Below are 23,462 nucleotides of genomic sequence, written 5' to 3'. Positions count from 1 at the left end.
TGTCGGGGATTCCTATATCAGAGCAGCTGCAGCAATTCCACTATTAGGGAAATTTCTGAAAGCTCCTCTGGGCCACAGTGTGTATCTAACCATCAACCTGAGTCCTGCCTACTGCCTCTGGCCAGGCTTGACACCTGAGCCAGCAGACAATCATCTTCCTCCATCAGCCTGCTCAGGACTTGTCAGCAATGCAGGAGATCTCTCTCAGCATAAACAACACAGAGAGCCCACCCCAAGTTAGTAACAAAACATTGCCTTTGGGAAGATGAGACACTCATTTACCCTGAGGTGAACCTGCCAAAGTCAGCAAGGAAAATAACCTTGGGAAGTTCACTTCACAGCACTTCAGGACAACTCAGGTTTGCTAACTGTCCTGACACAAAACTACACCTTTTTCACCAGTGAAGATAGACTAACATCTGACAAGATGAACCTTAAAGGGTCTGGGAGCAGTACTGGCAACTGGATTGTTCTTCCCAGGACAAAAGCGAACAAAACAAACAAACAAACAAAAACAAAAAAAGGAAACCCCAAGTTACAACAGCTTAGTTTACTTGATCCAGAACTATTTAGATTCACAGTAACAAGCTTGCTTCTACTTGCATTATGAAGGTACATTTTTCTCTCATCAGACTAGTGCATAATTGAACCAAAGTCACTTTTTCTGTGAAAACAGTCCATATTTTAGAAGATAGGTATCATCAGGGTATAAGAAGATATTTTATGCAAATCCTCTAGGTTTTAAAACCTGGAGAACAGAAGAGGAAGCGCTTTTCATTATTTAGAAATTAAAGCACCTTCTGTTTGGAGATCACCTTCTTTCTCTGATTTTTCTTCAATTTTATTTTTCAAAGAAGTTTCAATCTAACATTCAAACAGAAATGCAGATCCCAACCTTTCAATCTATTAATTTGTCTTGCAGTGTCCCACAGATGTTAACCGAGCTTTACTGACCACTGTAAGGTTTGCCTCTGAGAGCTGACTCTATTTTGCCCTACATTGACTGCCATTCCTTTGATTTGTCACTTCCCCCCGTGTCAGGACTGAAGACATGAACAGCAGCAGACATCCTGCAAACAGGGAGGGAAAGCCAAAGCTAAGGAAGACAAAAAATGCTGCTGGTCTTCATGGTCTTGAAATGAAAGACATGAAATTATTAGAACAGGAAACTGAAATTAGATGTTCACAGCTTCAATGCGAATAACCTCAGTTACTAGCTTTATATTTCTGCGTTATATATATTTCTATATATAATATATTATATATATTTCTATATATATAAAAATATATCATATCATTAAGAATGTGGCAAGACGAAAGCCAACAGGAAAAGTAATTAGCAGAGTCTGAATTAGGAATGTGCCACATTAAGAGCTCTATTTTATGCAGCACTTGAAATGCATGCTTAACCTGTCTGTAGGTACCAAACAGAGCCCAGAGCAGGGATCCTGTCCCTTCCTGAGCAAGGCCAGAATGATTGCTCAGCTCTAGGATGGATGCACTGACAAGTACTTCCACTTCTGGCAGCAAACACTCTGTTGACCTCTCTGTTATTTTAAAGAGTAAGCATCACATACCTGTTTTTGTTTACTTAATTACTTTTCTTTAGAGTCCTCTGGTTGTGTTGTAGTTTGACGCTGGCTGGACACCAGGTGCCCACCAAAGCTGCTCCATCACTGCCCTCCTCAGCTGGACAGGGAGAGGAAACGTAACGCCAGGCTGCTGGGCTGGGATCAGGGCAGGGGGAGATGGCTCAGCAGTGACCGTCACGGGTACCCTGACTCGGCCTGGGGGAGTTACTTTAATTTATGTAGTTATTATTAATATTAATGTATTCTTTATTTAAATCAGAAAAAAACACACCTCCCCCCCCCCCCCCCTTCTTCCCGGTCTGAGCTTCCCTGGCGGTTTCTCTCCCTGCTCCCCCAGCAGTGCAGGGACACTGGCATGGGGCTGGGGTCAGTCCCTCACACGCTGTCCCTGCCGCTCCTGCCCCCTCAGGGGGAGGCTCCTCACACCCTGCCCTGCTCCAGCCCGGGGTCCCTCCCACGGAGACGGTCCCCCATGACCTGCCCCAGCGCGGGTCCCCGCGGGGTCACAGCCCGGCCAGCAGCCCTGCCCCGGCCTGGGCTCACCCCTCCGCGGGGCCACAGGCCCTGCCAGGAGCCGGCTCCAGCGCGGGCTGCCCACGGGGTCACAGCCTCCTGCGGGCATCCCCCTGCTCCGGCGTGGGGTCCCCAGGGGCTGCGGGGGGGATCTGCTCCACCGTGGGCTCCCGGGGCTGAGGGGACAGCCTGCCTCAGCCTGGGCTTCACCGCGGGCTGGGGGGGAACCCCTGCTCCGGGCCTGGAGCCCCTCCTGCCGCTCCGGGCCTGGCCTGGGGGCTGCAGGGCTGCTGCTCTCACACAGGCCCACTCCTCTCCCCAGCAGCAATTGCTGTTGCTCATAATTTGCCGCCCCCTTCTTAAATCCGTTATCCCACAGGCACCACCACCGTGGCTGATGGGCTCGGCCTGGGCCAGCAGTGGGTCCACCCTGGAGCCGGCTGGCATGGGCTCCATCGGACATGGGGCAGCTTCTGGCGGCTTCTCACAGAAACCACCCCTGTGCCCCCCGCTACCAACACCTTGCCATGCAAAACCAATACAGGTTGATTAAATATATCCAGTGTTACAACAATTTACCTAAAATTTCAAAAGAAGAGAAATGCTTATTTTTGAGGAAGGTATACATGATGCATGTAGGCTTAAAAATGAAGTTCAGTTGATACTTATAAGGAAATTATAAATGTTTGGAAGAACTTATACTTCAACTTAATGTAATCTACTGAGTTAATTGTTTTTCTTTTTTATTTGCCATAATAATCAAGGTAGATATTTTGAACATTAAGTTTTATTTCCCTAATAAACTAATGTAAGGATATTATGGAATTGGGGATTTATATCTAAAAATCTTGAAATTTTAAATATTTGCATTTACTTCCTTCCATAAGGCATCTTAAACCATGTTCTACCATTTGTATATTTGTAATTACAGTCAAAGAAACAAAGAAGGGGGGCGGGGGGGGGGGGGAAGAGGATATTACTCCTGATCTTTTGGGAACCATGTAATCACATGTTTAAACCACTTCTAATTAATGAAACATAGAATGAAAGAAACGCTCAGGGTTCATACACTTTCCACCATGCGGTGTGTTGCATACAACGTTGACAAGTACTGTAAGAATATCACAGAAAAAAACCCTGAAAAACCCTAAAATAACCCTGAAGCTCACAGGCTCCACCCAAGCTGCCTTCAGAATAAGCATGAGACGTTCCCAAGTGGCCTGTAACATCGAGAGAAATACCCACTTACACTCTGCTTTAGGTTTTGGAAGCAAGCCTCCAAATTCTTTGATGTGGGGTTTGGCCAGATTGGTAGTGCCAGAAAAATACTTCAGGCACTGTGGGTGGGCTTTGCTAGAGCACGAATGGTGGGACGGAATGGCTTTGCTAAAGTTAATCAAAGAAGAGCCCATGGAAGCTGTGAGCAATAGATGAGCCACCTGCACAAAACCATGTTAACAAGGGTAGAAGGACAGCAAATGACAAAGTCCTGCAAAACAAGTGGCAGGTGAAAAAGGAACAAGGAAGATATTTATGGCACACTGGTGATCCAGCACCTATGGTAGGAATGGAATATGGAGATGTTGTTCAGGACATACGTTCTAACTTTATACAGCATTGTTTTGTATAAAAGCAGAATCAGAAACCACGTAGGCTTTGTGTCGGTGAAATAGCGCCTTTGAGATGTGCCAATACCCTTTCTCAGGTATACCTGCTGCGTCTGCCAGGGCACAAGTGCACGAAGGCTGTGCTTTACTAGACCTAAGTAGGCAGAGCCTTTGCCAGTGAAGCCAGCCCAGGGTCATTTTGTAGGGCACAAGCATCATCACCCTGGGGCCTCTGGGCAGGAGAGCCACCCCCCTGAGGCACCCACTACAACAAAACACACAAAAAAAATCACCACCTACTGAAGGTCCGGATCATGTAGTTACAAAGGGGGACCTCAGATTGCTGATGGTACTGCTGCAACCTGCCAAGGACCCAACACACAAATAATGCTGCAGATTTATAAGCAGTAGTGAAGCACCTCACTTCTTAGCACCGGGAATGGCCCTTGCCTCCTCGACTAGGCTAGTTCAGCTCTTACCTACTTCTTTGCAGTGTTCAGGTGCCTGTTAATGCCCCAGGCAGCATAACCCCCGATACAAAATGTAAGCCCCTGCCCACAATAAGATTACTAAGTGCCGCGGCAGAAGCACAGCTGTACCACCCGAACACAAATCCCGCACCACACGGGCTGTCACTCCAACAAGCCAGGCTGCTGAAGCCTGCCCACAGGATGAGTTAGTCTTCAAGAACTGCCCAACAAAGGCCGAAGAGTTTACCCTGTGGTAAAATATAAACACTTGTGCCACGATACGATTCGTTAATAGATGGTAAGCCATGATACTACTTTCATGTTTCTTCCTCTCCCTCCCCAACTGATTTGGCAAGGATTTATCAGGAATTGGTCTGGTTTTTCACTTATGTTTCAGTATATTGCTAACATAGTTTGTGTACTGGGAAAACTTCATTAGTTCTCTAAAAATAAAACATCTCCAATTCAAGTAACAGCACACGGCATGATTAACTAACTATTCATCTATGGAAACTATGGAGATGAACTGAATTTTCAGTTTAAGACAAAAATGAGGAAGCACGGATAAGAACATAATAGTATATTGCATACTTTTAGTTATGTTATACTCTGTAAAGAAACATGTTTTAACAGATGTCTATAGCAATTGCTTAGATTATCACATCCCATACATAAGTAAGAGTAAGTTTTGAAAGGGCAAGATGTGAGACAGGGAATGAAAAGTCCTGATGGAAGAAGCTTAAAAAAAAAAAACAGCTGACATTTGGGTTAAGTTTTCTTATTGTGGTTTTTTTTAATTATAAAGTTGAAAACAAACAAAACCCCAAAATCCTCCCACCAAACCAAATCTAACAACAGTAATAAATGCAGTAAACCCCAAAGTCAAATGCTTGGCTTGGCACAGAAGTGCTTGGTTTGGATGCTATAGCATCCATTGGCTTTGTCTGAGGCTGTGCAGGGAAGCTGCCACTCACACTGTACAAACTTTTTTGTTGCAGATTTCCTGAAACATTATGACCAAACTTTTTTTTAAAAAAAAGAAAGCAAAAAACCAAACACCACACCCACCCCGAAAACAACAACAACAACAAAAACCAAAACCCCACCAGTATAATGGCTTTGGACACCTAGTTAAGCAGCCTGTTTCCCCAAAGTGCTGATGAACCCAGGAGCTCCTATTCACTTCAAAGCTTAGGATTTGGGGATGTTTGTTGCTTTAAGATTTATGGTCTCCCTACATCCTAACTGAGAGATTCACGAAATTACAACTAGTAGCTCATCTCCATTAAAATTAGAAAGAAGTGCTAGACTGATTTGTGGCATCTATTCCAGAGGCCAACACGTTCATGTCTTCAGAGACCCTGCCAGAGGAATAACTAGTGTAAAGAAACAAGGATATCCCAGGGAAAGCTTTGCTAAGGGGCAACAGGGCACTTTGCTGCAAAATCCATGAGCTGACAAAAGCAGCAGCACATGAGAGTAAAGAATGAGAGCTGTTTCTGCTGCAGGCTAGTACTACAACAAAAAAAAAAATACTATTCAGCTCAGTGCTCTGACTATATTCCTGTCAGTGACCCAGCTTAACAAGATTTTCTAACAACAGAATCAGAAGCTGGGTAATAACAGTCCAAGATGGAATGTGGAAATTCATAGCTAAACAAAATACCATTGGGAGCAAAAACCTTGATGCATATGGGGCAGAAGAATTCTCACCTTGTAACAAAGCTGTTGTGCAGCCAAGCTGACAGACCAAACCTACAAAATCTGTTGAAACGCCCTAACAGTAGGTATTGATGTCCACCAGAATTTTGGGGACTGGCGAACCCCAAACCCAAATGTATTATTTCACTACAGGCAGAATTGTTCCCTGGTGCTTCCTGAAAACACGGCATGCTCCACCCATGAAAATTTTGGAGGGCTTTCCCCTTTTCTGAGAAAAAAAAGTAGCAACTGTGAAGGAGTAAGAGTCCATAAAAGGATGCCAGTGCTAGCAGCCCGAGTGACAGACAGGAAGGAGATTTCCACAATTGACATTTGGTGAATTGCAAGCTATAAAAACTGGAGATGGCTGGGTTGTCTGCAGTTTCTAGGCACAGCGGTTAAATTTTGTCTCTTATTAAAAGATCTTAGTTTATTTAAAAGTTTATTTATTTCAGAATTTCTTTGTATACCAAATTAAAGCAAGAAAAGAGAACAAATCACACTTCTTACTCTTAGTAGGTTACATTTTCAGTGATGGCATAACCTAAAAAGTGGTTTTAATATCTCACATATCTTTCATCTATCATTGGAAAAAAAATCCTTACTATTGTAGTCACTGTTACAAATGGCTTTCCTTCCGTTTTGCCTGATCTATTTTGCTTTTATTGTGCTTAGAGTACAGCCAATTTTCTGCTTTAAAATCTGCTTAGTCTTTATTATTATGCATAAATTGCTGAATCATGTATGTGTCTATGTTGAAGTTGCCCCTTAATAATCCAGGCCCTCAGTGCCAATTTGTACATTTTAGCTGAACCGGAGATAGAAAATTCTTTCCTGCACCAAAAAAGCTTTTGGAGGAAAACCTGAGTAAAGTCTTTCCGAAAATAAATTTCTTCTCATAATTCAAAGAATTTCATACATCCATTGCAGCGGAGGTAGGGAAGAGGTGGGCCCTTTCTCTTCATTCAGCACAAAGTCATATTGTAAGAACAGATGGAAACCTTGAGACATAAAATTAATTTTTAAGGCTTAACATTTAGGCATTGGAAGACAGGGTAAAAAATATTTATATATAATTTGTTCTGGAGCTGTGAAGTGATATAGATCCACCACCACCCTGCTAGGCAATCCTCCTGCAAGGCAATGCCCAGCCATAGGAGTCGGACAAAGACTGCCACAAGTACAAGTGTCACTGCTCCCTTCTGTCGAAGGGAGCACCCTGTTTGAGCACACCAGCTCTGCTTAACCAATAATGACCGTACAAAGGCAGATTTTTGACAGCTGCTTTCGAACTCCCTCTCTTAATGGGATTTCTCAGTCTTCTTGGTTATTTTGTTTCTTGTAACAAACTGGCATTCCAGCAGTGCTCCCTAACTAGAAAAAAATATTAATTCCCAGTAACAGAAAATATGCAGATCTTCCCATGAACACACTGGTCTTATTATAAGCAATAAATATTGGCTATGCTCTGCCTGCTGTGTTACCCCCTCTGCCCAGCATCCTCGTGCCCCTCAACCTCACACATTTTTGCTCTTTGTGCTGTTCAAGATTTTCTTTGACCCTAAAATTCAGACTAAAATCTGGATTCTTTGCTTTTGAACTTTCCTATTCAGCAGGTCCTGGTAGCACACATACACAGCATTTCTTTGCCTGTAGAGATCCTTATACATTTTAAAGTGGCATGGGGGTGGGGTGTGGAGAGTCTCATTAACTAATGTATGCTTAGCGGATTTTTTACAAAATGTGTATATTTTTCATCTTTTATCAATATATATATAACCTGTATAGATGGAAAATAAAAGAAAAAGATGAAGGAGCTTAAGTTGTTTAGCAGGTTGAAACTTTAAACTATAAAAGCCCTTGGAAAAGTCCTTTCACATACTTGTTTTATTGTGTCTTTCAAAGGGAAGAGACAGACTGGTCTTTGATATATACCTAAGAAATATATCTGCATTATATTGTTAAAAGAAACTAGTTAATGCATTATGTTCCTCCTAACGCTACAGGGCCCTTGGAGGGAGAAACACACTAACGCTGCCGCTGGGTCGGAGGACGGGGGCTGGTTGGGAAAGGGGGATGTTCCAGGCACGGAGCGGGGGGACACAGCCCGCAAGGCCTCCTGCAGAATACTTCACAAAGAAGCACACAGAAGCCTTACAGACACTGCCTGAAGGTAACGTGGTGCTGGGGATTTTCCTGGGGAAAGGGACAGGCATTAGCAGGTTTAGTCCATGAACTCTTTTCCTTCCCTAATTTCTGGAAGCCTCTTTCCTCTAAACTCAGCTCGAAACAACCTGAGCAGGGGGCTTTCCTTTTTTTAGGTGCAAGCGTATACACGCTATTATTACCTGCACACTTTCAAACTCCAGGCTATCAATACCAGAAAGCAGATGTTTTCCAGCTGTGCGTCACTGGCCGCTCCTGCGATTTCCCAGTAGATGGCAACGTTGCTCTGTCACCTCGTAACACCCGCTGTCCCCGTCCCCCCGCCGGGCACCTGCCTTGGCCCCCCGGCCCCACCAGCAGCGCTCGCACCCCGCGGCCCGAGCCGCTCCGAGCTTGCCTTGCTAGCCGCCTTAATGAGAAATTATTTCAGCCACTCAACATGCTAAATAGCAACGTATACAAAGAGATACAGCAAAAGGGGGAAAAGAAAAGCCATAGCTGTCTGAAAGAAAACTACGCTCAAACTTGCAACAGAATAAAAGGTGCCTGTTCAGCTGCATAGTTACAATCTCTGGCACGATGAAATTATAGCTGTCATGCCACTGTCGTGCAAATAACACGGCGGTACTTGAAGAAAAGGCAAATCTCTTAGTTATCAGCAAGGCACGAGCTGAGACACAGGGGAGGCAGCTGCTGGCCTCCCACTGCGTTCTGTTGGAGGAGACACCAGAGATGAGCATTAACAGTAAGGAAATGTTGAGAGTATCCCACAACACTGACTACAAAAGGGTTTAAAAAAAGTCTTCTACATACCACATATTTGCACGTGCCATTATGCAAATAAATGCTGATGAATTCTATCACTCTCACATCTGGGCTAATCAAGGTCAGCTATCATTTGATGTACAGGTGAATGCTCTGTACTGAAAATGACCAGCTCGCTCCTTACCAGCCTTTGTCTGCAGACTCTCACCTGCTAGTTGTTGAAAACAACGAGCACTGCAGCACAACAACAGCAAAATACCACACTGAAAAATCTCATTTCCCTTACTTTGTAGGTACAACAAGAGTTTTTTTGAAAACTGTCTTCAGCATTAGGCTATATAGTCCAATTTTTCTCTTGCCCACACAGATATAAACAAAGAATAAAAATAAACAAAGGAATTAAAGAAACAGGTAAAATAACCACAACTGACACCAGAATTCATTCTCTTACCAGATAAACCAAGGTGCTCCACCAACACAGAAACTCTCCTGGCACTTTGGAGCTGAATAGGGAGTTCCAGCCTCTGGGCAACTGAGCCATTTCATAGAATCACAGAATCATTTAGGTTGGAAAAGACCTCTGAGATCATCAAGTCCACCTGTTAGCCGAGGACTGCTAAGTCCACCACTAAACTATGTCCCTAACTGCCATGTCTATGCATTTTTTAAACACTTCCAGGGATGGTGAGTCCACCACCTCCCTGGGCAGCCTGCTCCAATGCTTGACCACCCTCGCAGTGAAAAAACTGCTACTCGATCACAAATCCTGAAATCCAGCAGTGTCAGTTATCAGATAGCAGGCTATAATGGCATTACCTGATCCATCAGGGCTTGTTTCATCATACCTTCCTCATCTTCCTCACTAAATGCTGATTTGATGTTTCTCCTCTTTGCCATCTTTGATAGTCCCCTTCCGCTTGTGGTTATTCTATACAAAGATGCATCAGTGTCAAAAAGAGAGGGGCTGTGCAACTGTGGCAATGGATACCTGCTGGGATGCTTGTCTTTGCTAATGTATAATTCAGATCCTGCTAAAACATGTAATTCATGCATCTGAGCATGTAAATTTTAATTCATAAATACTTTTCCTCTTGCTACTATCAAGCAATAACACAGGCTAACAAACTACCTCAAAATATAAAGAACTTGCGCAAGCACTGTGTTTCTAAGGCTTTGAGTAACTGACTCAACATGCTGCCTGGGTTGCTACCCCTCAGTACAAAACTCAGGGCTAACTTCAGCCAGTAACCAGAATGAAGCTAGAATATATCTGGCTGTAACATGCTCTTCCATGCTACACACACCTCAAAACCCAAGAGCCTGCTTCTGGTTCTCAGACATCTCCAGCGAACTGAAGTTCTGCATACTTACTGACAACATACTCAGCAGATACACTGTTCTGCTGTCCAGAACAGAACTGGACAGCCAAAAACCAAAATCCAAAGATCCTACACAACTTATACATCCTGCTGAATGGGAAGGCTTCTTGTGTCATGTGTGATGCAATTAGTATATCAGAGACATCCATACCAGGTAGGCAGGTATGACTCAGGCCCCGCTGGACACAGGCAATAGCTGGAGGTCTGGAGGGATGGCCTGTGGCAGTACAACAGCTCTGGGCGCTCACAGGCAGGTAAGGCTTGCCCAAATTTTTGATACAAGCAAGAACTAAACTGTGTTGGTTGAGTGTGTTACACATTTTGAGAAACAGAATTTTATTGGGATATCAAGAAATCAAAGGATTTCTTAGAGTACAGACCAAAAAAAAAAAGAGCTGTTAAAAATGTTTCTCTAATGTCTCACTAAACCCAGGCTACTCCGAAAGAGCTGCGCTACCTGCCTGAACAAGGTATCTGTCAGACTGTTTCTAAGCTTCAGAAAATGGCAAGCAATCCAGGCAAGCACAGCACGCAGGTTCAGGATAAGCCCCTGACATGCTCTCATTTTTGAGGTTGGGGTTGGAAGGGGTTGTTTAACGGCAGGAGCGCAAAACAGGTCAGCTCTGTGCCCTGCACTGACCTGTGATCTCAGCTCTGTGCCCTGCACTGACCTGTGATCTCAGCTCTGGCTTGAGGAACTAAAGTACTCACGTACCAGATACAGGACAATCTGATACTACTTAGTGAATTCTATCTGCAGCCTGTTGGTTTTTCTTGGTTTTATCTATCAACTGTTCAGCATCCAGCTCTGGCTAAGCCTGCTACTTTCCAGCATTCACTAGATTTGTGTCATTCCAAGAAACAGACCCTTCAGAAAGCACCCTCTTATCCCAAATCTTACAAGCAATAGCTTTTGTGCCAATGCTCTGAGGTGGTACAAGCTCCCACACCAGTGGTCACAACAACAAAACAGTTAAGAACGTATACGTTTACTTGCCCCTAGCAAGTACTATTTGAGATGCAGTCTGAACACACCTTTCTTGTTTGCAGGAGACTGACATCTGCAAAGGAAATAGTTACCATCTCACAGAAATACCTGGTGTTACTGAAAACAATTGGACTTGATGAAGCCAAAGGTCTTTTCCAACCTAAATGATTCTATAATTCTAAAACATTCCCACACAACATTGCTTCTCACTCTCACTAGTACAATTTGTTGCTATGAAATTTCAGGGATGCCAGTGACTGATTTTGAAAGTTGGTGAATATCTAATGTGTATCTAATAAGCAGCAAAATGAGGCAGATGTGACAACAAGCAAAAGGACAGTAAAATAAAAAAATGACTGACATATAAAAAGAAACTTTGTTTTGTTTAAAAAAAAAACCAAACAAAAAACCCCACAAAAAAACAACAACAAAAACCCCCAAACCACAGAACACACAAGCAAAAAGCACCACTACTTCCTCCTCCTGCTTATTTGCAAAATCCATCTCACTGGCTAAACACCAAAGCACTGTTCAATAGGCACACTGCTCGCAGTGGGAAGAATCCTGCTTGCATTGTAAGTAATCCTTTGCTACCAAGGACACAGGCAAACATGCATAATCCCAGCAGTTCCCACCCTGCAGAAAGGTCTGCACGCACCCACTGTGTTGAGCAGAGTGGAAGGCAGCCTTGGCACCCACCTTACAGCCCTCAGCCTCCAAGTATGAGGCAATAACAGTGCCTGGAGCGAAGAAACACACCAATGATACCTTATGGCACAGACTGTATTTTGTAAGTGAGAGAGAGAAGCTAAAGAGAGAAACTTAAAATCAGCAGCAATAATTCCACCCATGCCTGTTCTCATTTCTAAATCCAACATTTTAAGGATCCTAAGCAGCAAAGTAAAGCAAACCTTTACAGTCCTGTCAAAAGCAGCCAGGGGAATAAGCACTCATTACGCTATGAATGCAGATGAATGTACTCCCACACTGAGTTAACAGCGAACAACACAGGGATCTTCTGCCTTAGAGAGGATGAGACTGACAGATGGTGCAGGTGCTCATGTTCTCCAGAGGCAAGATGATGCTACTGAGAACCATGTGGACAGTACAAGATTTATGAGAGAAAAATGGAACCATGCCATAGACTGAGGTATTTTGTTGTTGTGCCATGTCCCTAAACTCCTGCCTACACTTCTTCACATCAACTCTAATTTTCTATTTCCCCCACCTCCATCTTGCAGCAGCTCCCTGGTGACATCCCGTTTGCCTCTTCCTGCACAGAGGTACCCAGAAACACCATTCTGAGACCATTTAACACACTTCCCAGAGCTGAGCTCACATTTTTAGTCTACAGTGGGCACTGACACACGGAACAGACGAGTAGATTAGCTTAGATGAAAAGGGACTGTTGTGGGTCTCTGACTATTCACCTATTCCCTATCAACACAGTTCTGAAGTTTTTTTCTGACCCATCATCAAAAGGGCTCGAAGACAGTGCAGCAAAAGTGCAGAAAGCTAAACAAAGAAGCAATTAAACCACCGTGAGAAAACTTTCTGAAACAAGACAGTCTAAGACTCCTTTTAAGCTCATGCAACTCTCCACCTGCAATGCTTAAGATTTTGCATGCGATTTATCTTCTACTGTAGCTTTCCATACGTCCTGCAGCATCAGCTGAGGGTAATTCAGCCTGGAGACAGGCGAGGAATGGAACAGTGGGTGGTTGTTGGAAGAAGAGGAAGCAACGTAAGCAGTGCAAAGCTGGCATCACACAAAAGTGAGTTATCCTCTGCAGTATCCTGGCATGCACACCAGGAAAAGCAGAAAAAGTATTCAACAGTATTCAACAGATGAATAAACAAATACATATGTCGACATACCTGTCCCTCCTTTACATGATTCAAATTTTGCCCCAGATAAACCCAGACGCTGACAAGTCACTGTAAATGCACTGTTAATCCAAGTGCGAACCTGCTCGTGTGTATGCTAATGTTCTTAACAGGTTAATTATGTGTTGAATTAATTTCTAGCTGTACACAAGATACTATGTTGAACCCACACAAACCACTGCTGCCTTATGTTGTCATCGCTCTGTTCTTCTGTTAGATGATGTCTTATTTACCTTTTCCAAGGAACTTAAATAAATCCCCATGGAAAGTACACATCATAGTCCTAACCTCAGTACTTTGCCATTTTCCCACACACACAAAATGATTTTTGCTGTGCAAAACCACCTGAATCACCATACATATAAATTAAGGCAAGGGTCTGAATCTACAACAGGTCAAAGAGGCAACAATGAGGTGACACTTGGCATCACCCCATCTAGTTTTTAGGCATTCAGCTCACAGACACATTCACCAGTCTAAATTAGACACCAAAACCCACATCGATAGTGCCTGACATTAAGTACTGAAGATTTGCCCTCCCACAGGTGCATTGACATTTTTCATAACGTGGCTGCAAAGACAGGTGTGTGTGGATAAAATATCCTGAAGTAACAAAGAAGTACTCAAGAAGAATGTTTCTCAAATCACTACAATAAAAGCTGCCCCTGAAAACCTAAGAGCTGTTTTTGAAACTGGGGCTCCACAAGTCAGATCCAACACAGGCTCACAGGAAAAAAAAGGATTTACTACTCACAGACAAGCAAAAAAAAAAAAAAAATACCCTTCAGGCAACCGTCCAAGCTGCAGAGACAGACCACGTTACACGATCTTTATTTGTTCTGTTCCCACACACAGACTCCCTGGCAGATGAAACACAAGAAAGCCCCCATTAGTATGCTCAGGAAGCAAAAGCTCGGGTTTGCCAGCCTTTTACCAGGCACCACGGTCAACATCAACCAGAACATGTCAACGTGCAGCCCAACAGGCTGCATAATGAAGTGGGTTCTGGCATTTTCCAGTTGCTGGTGCAGGGAGCTGTTGTAAAACCCGTCACAGCAAGGCATAACGAACCCCTAGCAAGGCCACCGGGCTTGCCGGGGCACAGCAAATCCTAAGCAGTAGGTGGTGGTGAGATCGCTTATAAAAGCTGATAAGCACTTAAATAAAGGGCGATGGATGAATTACTTTGTACATAACCTCAGCATGCTTGACCCCACCACCATGGTGTGCGTGTGTCTGTGGTTTCCAAGGCTGCTTTTTATAAGAAGGAGAAAGTGAGTTCCAGCCTTCTTCCTACCTTCCCAAAGAAATGGCACCACAGGCATTGCCCTGCCCGCCCCACTGGCTGCCGGCACGGCTGGGAGTGCCTGGGTGCCAGTGCAGAGCCCAGCAAAGGAGGCAGCTCCTGGGGAGCCAGTTTGTCACCCGCTACCTGAGTTAACTGCAGGAGGAACTGGGACACACGGTTTACTTTGGGGTTTCACAGGCGTTTGCCAGCACTCATCGCTCGGTCTCTGCCTCTGTTGGCTCCAGCAGTGACAGTCGCCAGCCACCACTCCTCCTGGCTGAGCACGCCCTTCCCTTCAGCCTGGCTCCGACCTGAATCTGTATCATTTTTCCAGGCATCTGAGAACAGACCGCTTTCCCCAGATACTCCAGCTCGCATCCTTGTTGTGTTTTAACCCCAACCAGAGGCACGAGAGGTTGTCAGAGCGCTCGTGGTGTAGGAAGCTGTTCTGCAGCCGCTTCCTACCTCCCCATCCCAGGAGGCAGCCGGGGCTGCTGGCAAAGTTCTGCTCCATGCTTCAAGCCCTCATTTTAAACACACTTCAGGTTGAAAAAGCCATGAAGAAAAAAAAAAAACAACCAAAAAACCCAAACAACCCAGCAACTTTCAAATTAATAAGGCCTTCGAGACTCTGTGTCTCCAGTAATAGATTTCCTTTTTAATCCATCATTTGATCAAATACTGAACATTTTTTTAAAAATATCTGGTTTTAGACACAGAAATATAGCAAGTTAAATGTCAAATCCTTGCTGCAAAGCACAGAGATGTTACAATATTAAGTGTTACACTAATAGCACACTGAAATGGGTGCACATTTTTATCCTTCTCAAATTTTACTCTTCAGAGTAATCAGACTATATTTTTCACTGAAATTTCAAAGATACATATTGTAACCTGATGCACACACCTGGAACAGAATTTCATCCCCTCCGGAGGCGGTTTAACGGTTAAAAAAATAGCACTAGGATCTAGGAGACATCAGGCAGTGCTAAATACACAAAATACTTTACCCACTTACACTTTAATCAGGATTAGAGCATAGCCAGTCAATGCTGCAGTACAAATATTTGGCAATAGCCACAGCCAACTGTCATGCCAGAAATGTATTAGGCAGAAGAGAGAGCTGTTCATCTCATGCAAATTTAATGTCAAAATATATTATCTGTGACTGCACTTCACAACTCAGCATGGCTTTGTGTGGAAGATAAAACACTCCTATTTGAAGCATTATAAATGTTTGCTAAATGCCTTAATTGCCCTCTCTTCTTACAAAGTGGCACTTCATTATTAGCTTACAGTGCGCTGTGTAAGCCAGATCATTTTTTCCTAATTCCTTACTGACACCTTAAAAATCTGTGTTTTACTAATATTCCTTTGAATAAGAAGAGTGCCTGCTTTACCTCGGCATTCGGTGATGAACTGCTGCATTCAGCTCCTTGTTACTATGGCAATATTACGTAGGAGGTACAGAAACAGACTGATGCTTTTATCTTCTTCCTTTGTACGTAGAATATAGTCTCTTCTCCCCCCGCCCCCCCCCCCCCTTTATTTTTGAACAAAACAGCCACAAAGGGAGATGGCGAATCATTCAGAGAATCAAAACAAAGGTTATTTTAACTTTGCTGTGATGTTAACTGAGGATAAATTGCAGGACTATGAATGAGATATAAACACCAAAGACCTTAAGATATGATCTGGCAAACAAAGTAGTTTTTTTCTTCTAATGAAAAAAAAAAATAAAAAAATGAAGCATTAGTGACCCACTCCGCTTGCTTCTCAAACAAAAGTGAACCCCTTTGCTGTTTAGCAGTACCCAGGCAATGGTGAGAGCAAGCATCGCTCACACAACTTGCTGTTTCCCCTGGAAACAACTAAAACAGTCAATGTAAGCACATTTGAGAGTGTCAGGTGAGATGAAACCCCACATTTTATGTGATCCTGTCCAAGGATCCAAGGCTGCTCTATGATTACTAACAATACCTCCTCTGTATTCATTTGTGTCTAACTAGCAACGGTTTAAGCCCCATCACCACCACCACCACCGCCCCCCCAAAAACCCCCACCAACCCAACAAAACCCCACAGGATGCAGAGAAAACTCTTCTGGTGGGCAATGCAATAGGAATAAAGTATTCAGTCCTGCTGCATGCAATCGAGATTTATAGCAAAATATCTCATTGGCATCTGTCGACTCAGCCATTTGCAAAAGCTCTCCTTGGCTGTATCAAAACAAACAAGACGAGCAAAGGTCTCCAGCCCAGGGAGCAGGCATCTTCAGCAGCTCAGCGGGCTGAGCTGAGGGGGGAGTTTTGCCACAGCTGGGGATCAGCCAGCAGTGACAGAGCTGTCTGCAGCCAGGTTTGCCACGCTCCTCCTCTTCTGCTTACAATCTCTATTCATCCACCAGAGGTTAGCAAGAGGTATTGCCTTCAAATTTCTTTTCATATTCATCATGCTGAAGCTAGGAAAAAGAAAACATGGGATTTCCCGCCCCCCCCCCCCAGAAAAAAAAAAGAAATAATCAACTCTTCAAACTCAAGAACAGTATGTTTTAGGTTTTTAACTTGATATGCTACATTTCCTCAGTTACTCATTCAGACAAGAGCACAATTTGGCAGATGACTTTTTGTAGTCCATGGTCTACTTACACTTCAGTACTGCCCTAGACAACCCATTTTTTTTTATCCTTTGCCCCAAGTAGTCTGTAGTTTTGACAGCTATGCATTCTTAATATATATTCCTGGGGCTTTTAGCGTTTTTTAAATAACTTGCCAGTGGAGGTAGAGATTCCTTATTACCAGATCTAAGCCTATGGGCCACTGACTTTTTCAGAAATGCCATTAAGCCCTCGGAAGTAACCTTCAGATTCCAAGTAATCCACAAATCACAGGATTTTTAACTCTGGCTGGTATACAAACCAGTTTACTTTGCCATACTGCTGTAAATAAATGCAGAAAAAAAACAACCCAGAAACTGATTAATCTTAACATTGCAATAAAGCATTTCCCATGGGCAGCTGAGAGAAGCACTATAGAGACATATATTTGTAAGAACTCCAGAAAAAGTAAACAAGAAAGACACCCCCCCAACAGTAAACTGTCAGTATGACCAATAACAAGGTTAGCAATAGGGACGTGAATGCCCTACCTTGCACAAAAAGCTTTCCCAAACACGCCAGGAACCAAAAACCAGTCCAAAAGGCATTATAAGCATCAACATGAATTCAGTATTTGCTATTTCATGGTAATTTCCCCCCACAATCTTGGCAGTTTTAAATTAAAGATATCATGGTGATCACTAACAGTATCTGGATCAGACTACTTTCCATTTTGACAGAAGCTCATTGTAAGCTCAGTGGGAAAAATTAAGAAGCTATGAGATTGAAAGTGGGGGATTAATACTTTCCTTCTATTTGTAGTTTAAAGGAATCACTTGCTAATGGGATCTCGTGCATTATCCTCCAGATACATCTGCCAAGACAAATTATTTCTACTCTAAGTTGACTTGCATAAAGTCTACACGCAACTTTTTACTCAAAGTTAAAAGCAGCTTAGTGACTACCTATGAAATGAAAAAAATTAACTCTCCATACAACAAACGTTTGAACACAGTGACCAGCACAAATTTGTAACAAGATCTTAACAGCAGAGCATCACAGCGTTCCTTTTTAATGGTGTTTGTACAGAGCATTTGTGCCTGTCCCGAGAAGAGATTTCAGTCATTGCAAACTGATGTGGAGAAGACATGTTAGTGTGTAAGACAGCTCACTTGGTCAGTCACGAAACTCACTCTTGAGATTAGTTCAGCACTTCACACTGGTAAAAAAATAAATCCTAATGACATGCAGTCCCACACAACAGCCTCCTAGAAACATTTATTCAGCTGATACGGAGAAAGGGGAGATGGGTTTAGCTTGCTATCAGGAACTCCAGGAGAAGTTATAATTGTAGTGGCCACAGGAAAAAAAAAATAATGAGAAGGGAGGGCAGGACTGTGTCATATGAACATCTATTAAAACGGCCAGATTTTAAGACCTTCAAATATTGGCCAGTAAATACATTAAAATGTTTTCAAAGAACATAACCATAATTACTATAAGGATTGTGTTTTAACAAAAACAAACACACCAAAATAAAAAGCAAAGCCACAGCTTCTTATTAAGCACTATTACCTGTTTCCTGCGATGAAACCAGTAACACCCAGAGCCGGAGGACATGCACCCTCTGGGCAGTGCTGCCGGGCGGCTGCCATAACCATAACTTTCCTGCTGGTCTGTCGAGAGAAAGAGCGAAAGTGAACGGGACGGCATGATACGGGGCTGCCCCAGCCCACCTCGGGGGTGAGAACAGCCCAGCCACAGGTCCCACCTCAGGCACACTTTGGGGGGCTTTCATGACCCCACACCGCTACGGTGCTGCCCTCGCACTGGGCTCTCACCATCACTCCGCTCCCAACGCCACCATCACCCCGGCACCTGGGCAATTCTTTTCTTGAGAAATTTGCTTTCATTTGCTCCTACTTCGGTTCTGGTTGTAAACAGTCTGTGTTAGGTTTTAATTTAAAGCATTGAGAGTTTTGTCGCTTCGTGCCGTTCCCACTCGGGTTTTGCTGTTCAGAAAATGCCCCAGCAAAGGAGACGCTGCAAAGCATTTCCCATCCCCTCATTATGTGACTTACCTGATCAGCTCTTGGTACTACACTGATGGGTGAAACTCAAGCAGCCATGTGAACGTTAAAAAAGCAATTGAAACACCAGAAATTGCTACAATTTGCTCTCTTCTGTGCTAATTGCTAAGAATCTAAGAGCTTCCGTGCTAATTTATTTTTATGCTTAATTAGGAACTTTTTTTTCCTTTTCATTCAAAGCTCAGCTTCTACCAGCACTCAGAAGTGTAATAATGACAGGAAAGATGATGAAACTTATATTCCTTCAGTTCAGAGCACTGAAAGCTGAACATCAGTTGACTCTCACCCAGCAGTTCATTTAACCACAATGCAAAACTAATTTGGGGAGTGGAAATAATTCTTAAAAATTCTATCACACCTGGCACTTTCACCCACGATGCGAGCCCTCACAGTAAGAATGACCTAAGGTCGTTATCTCAAGACACCTCACCGCAAAACACAGGCTGGATATTTTTGATATCTTAAATTTTATAAAAACAGAACAACCAAGAAAACCTTAAGCCATTCCACAGCTCTCAAGCTTTCATCATACATTGCAAAGAAGGGAAAATTACTTAAAATAACATCCTTCCAAAAAAACCTCTGACAACTCTTTCAGTAAAATTAAAAGGGGCTAAAAGCCCTTATCTCGTTGCCTATGCACTCATCTTACTGTGTCCCACTGGGAACCAGTGAACTCCCCCGGAAGCAGCTCCTCACCCACACCACATCATTTGCTGGCTGGCTGCTGAAGCCGGTGGAGATCCAGGCTGGATCCCAGCAGCTGAGCAGCCCTGCTACAGGCATTCATTCAGTTAGCATCAATGTTCTCCCCGTATTCTCAGAAGCAGCAAGAACACCTATGAATAACAAACTATAAGGTGGTATTTTGAGGTTTTCCTCCCTAGGAAGGGGAAAGAAACATTCGTGCCTTTCTCAGGCCAGGTACCAAGCTGCAGTAACCTCGGTGCTGCCTGAGCTGAGCAGAAACAGATCCAGAAGCAGTAGATCACCAGCATCGCTGCAGGCTGGGAGCTCAGACATCGCTGTAACCAGTCCTTGCAAAATGGTGATTTCTCTTTCAGGAAGTATCAAAGCCAAACCTTTTCAAAAGCTCTTCCTCTCTTTACAAAGCCACCACCTAGGAGAGGCTTTTCTTAAGAGAGAAAACAGCACGTGCCTTCAAGTGCCTCACAAAACCAACCCACAAACCCAAACACCCCCCAGGGGGAAGGGGAGCTGCTCCCAAGGCAGACACTGCCCACCAGCCCCCTAGGAGAGCAGCTGCCCAGGTGCTCCCCCCCAGCGGGGCTGGGGTCCTTCCAGCAGGGCTGGGGTCCTGAGAGGGGCCAGCGGGGCTGTTTGACAGCTGCTCCTAGGGAACACCCCTTGTCTGGGCATTACAAGTGTTCTGGTGAGGAAGACCAGGAAAGAACATAAAAGCTGGGCAACAACATGCTCTCCCCTCAGCTTTGAGAAGAAAGATGGTGCTAATTGTGTCAGCAGGGTGGGAGAGCTGAGACTGGGGCTAGAACCCGAGAGCAAACTCAGTGATGCACAGGGCTGGGGCTGTTTAAAGAATCATGGGCTTCACCTGTGCCTCGCTTCTCCAGGCTTGCTCAGAAACAGCAGTAAGGCTGAGACCATTTATTAGCCACCTTAAAAAAAAAAAAAAAAAAAAGAGAAATACAGACCCAGAATGTCTTTTTTTCCACCCCCCCTCCCCTTTTCCACCATAAATTGTACTGATGTGTTTGGAGGAGGAAGGGCCCTGAAGCAAGTATCGATTATTTTAAGCATACATGGCACCAGCTGCTCATAAGTCTCTTTCAGCAGCTGAAAGGGTTATGAGTGGGAGGCTGAGGCACTTTGAAGATGGCTAATATACTGTAAAAAGCAAATATAGTGACTTCCAGGCTGCTTGATCGTTCTTATGGCAAAAGCAGACCTATGGTACCTGAAAAGCAATTCCTGAACATGTCTGACCTGTTCACCAGTACAGAAGAACAGTTCATACTTAGGTCAATCCTTGCACTGGGGCACGCGGGCAACCCCACAGGCTGAGAACTGGAGGGGGGGGGAGCCGACAGCAGCCCTACCCACCCAGGGGAAGCTCCCCTTGTGTCGGCTGAGCACAGGCACAGCCAAGGGACCAGAGAGATGCTGTTTCACAGCATCGTGCCCGCATTTTCCAGTCGTGCCAACAGCACCCTGCCCTGAACCCATGTCTCAGCTGGAAGAAGGCCCAAGCTGACCGGGGACCGACTGGGTACCCACCGGTGCTGTGGTGGCAGGTTTGGCAAGTTTTGGTTCTTGATGCTTCAGACGGCTTTCACTCTTGCAGCAAGAAAAGGAATCATGATTAGTTTGTATTTCAGTGCCTCTTGGCATACAATTAAATAATGGATCTTAGATAACAGCAGCGGTACTGCACAAAAGCAAATGCAATTACTTACTTGAGGGTTTTCGCCACTGTCTGAATCTCCATAGGCATTTTTGTCTTTTGAAGCCTGCCACTGGGCTCAAGCATCTATTATACCACATATTAACAAACTAAACAAGCAGTTCTGTTACGTTTAATTTACCTACAATTTCTGGATACGAGAATCCATCAGTTTTCTTTTTAACTGAAAAAATACCAAGAGCTAAGCTACATGCAAAATTGACAGAAGTTACTGTTAGGATGTAGGAAGTAACTTCGTCTGTCTATTTTACTACCATTTGTAAGATTTATAGGCATTTCAGACAAAAGCATTCAGAACACTAAGGGCATCATTTATTATTAAAAGAGAGCAGAAAAGTAGCAAATACAGAAAACAATAAATCCTGATGTTAACGTTTAATGAACATTCCAAGTTCCAAGCAGACACTAGTTATATGACTCCACAGAGCCCAGTGGATCTTAACATCCAGCCCCAAACTGGGACTGCATGTCCTCATCGCAGGAGGAGCCCATCTCAGGCTCACTTCCAATTACCATGTTACCATGACTTACCTAACACAAAAGACCTTAGCTGCATGATCTCTGGGTAGCTTTGTTCAAACTAATTCGCGGGGGGGGGGGATAATCAATCCACCCAGGCAGTTCCTGAGTTCTCAATTTCTTCTTTCTGGTTACTTTGAGCAGGTTTTTCCTTTGTCAGACTTGGCAGTCCTCTTCAATCCCCACCCCCCCCGTCTCAAGCCCCCAAGTCATGCTGTATTTGCTGTTGCGCATTCAAATTTATTGAATTTTGTGCCGCACTTCAGACTCTGAACAAAGCAGCTTTCAGCCTCACAAGCAAGCTTTATCATACTTCAGCCCTTAATGAGTGAATCGCTTTTTGTTGCAATTGGAGATGCTGATTATAGTTGATATGAAAGTGCAATGCAGTTTTAAGGAACAACATGTGTAAGAGTCTATGATGCTCCTTTATAAACCAGCATTCCCAAAAGAGGTACAAGAGTAAAACTCAGCTGCAGCTTGGCTGCTACTGTCTTCCTCATGGTTAGATGAAGGAAAACCAAAACAATAATAACAAAAAGTTGGTGTGACATCAATCCAGCATAAATTAAATTCGGCAGCAAATTTGCGATTGTTAAGGCAGATTTTCTCGAAGATGTTACTGAAAATTGATGAATATGGTAGAACCACTTGCAAACTCAGTTACAATGATATGAAGATCCCTGTCTTTCATAGCTAGCACTACAACCTACTCTACATTCGCTTAAATGAAACACAATTACTCTCCATACGTTCTCCTGCCCCATGCTTTTCTCTCTGGCCTTTGAGTATAGCTATTTCACACCTGTATTATATTGGTTCATTATTTTCAATAGCTGTATCAATGCATTTAATAAATAATTTCTCAAAACATCTCCCCTGTTATTCCTTCAGTTTCAGGAAGAAAAAAAAATGGAAAGAATGTTTGAACAAACCTGGAACAAAAGGGAATACTTACAAAATGTAGCACATCACTACATTATGCAACTAATCTATAGAAAGGCTTATCTCCTGTGATTTAATGGAATGATCAACACCGGCATAATTTGGTTTAAACAACTGATACCTATCTACAGGACATGTGTAATTCCCAGTTTGTGGCACTAAACTGTGTTTTATTCTGCTACATAAATTCAACTTCACATGTCCCTACACACTGACATGCATTTTCAAAATATTTACCATTCCGTAGCAGGTATCTAGGGCTGACTTTTGTTCTGAGAAGCCAGGTAACAATACGAGAGCGGCAGTAAGCGACCGAGATAACTGTAAGCCTGTTAAGGTTCACCTTGCCCTTTCCAGCCGGGAGTTTTGCACACTTGGCCCCTCGAGGCACACAGAGCCCCGAGGAGCATCAGCTACGGGCACAGCCTGAGGCGGGGGGAGGCTGCGGCGGGTCCCGGGGGTGGGGGGCCGGGGACACGCTGACAAAGGATGCTGCCGCTGTCCCTCCCCACCC

The sequence above is a fragment of the Falco cherrug genome, chromosome 6 (assembly GCF_023634085.1).
Source record: "Falco cherrug isolate bFalChe1 chromosome 6, bFalChe1.pri, whole genome shotgun sequence".
NCBI lineage: Eukaryota > Metazoa > Chordata > Aves > Falconiformes > Falconidae > Falco > Falco cherrug.
Note: the sequence above shows the minus strand (reverse complement) of the source record.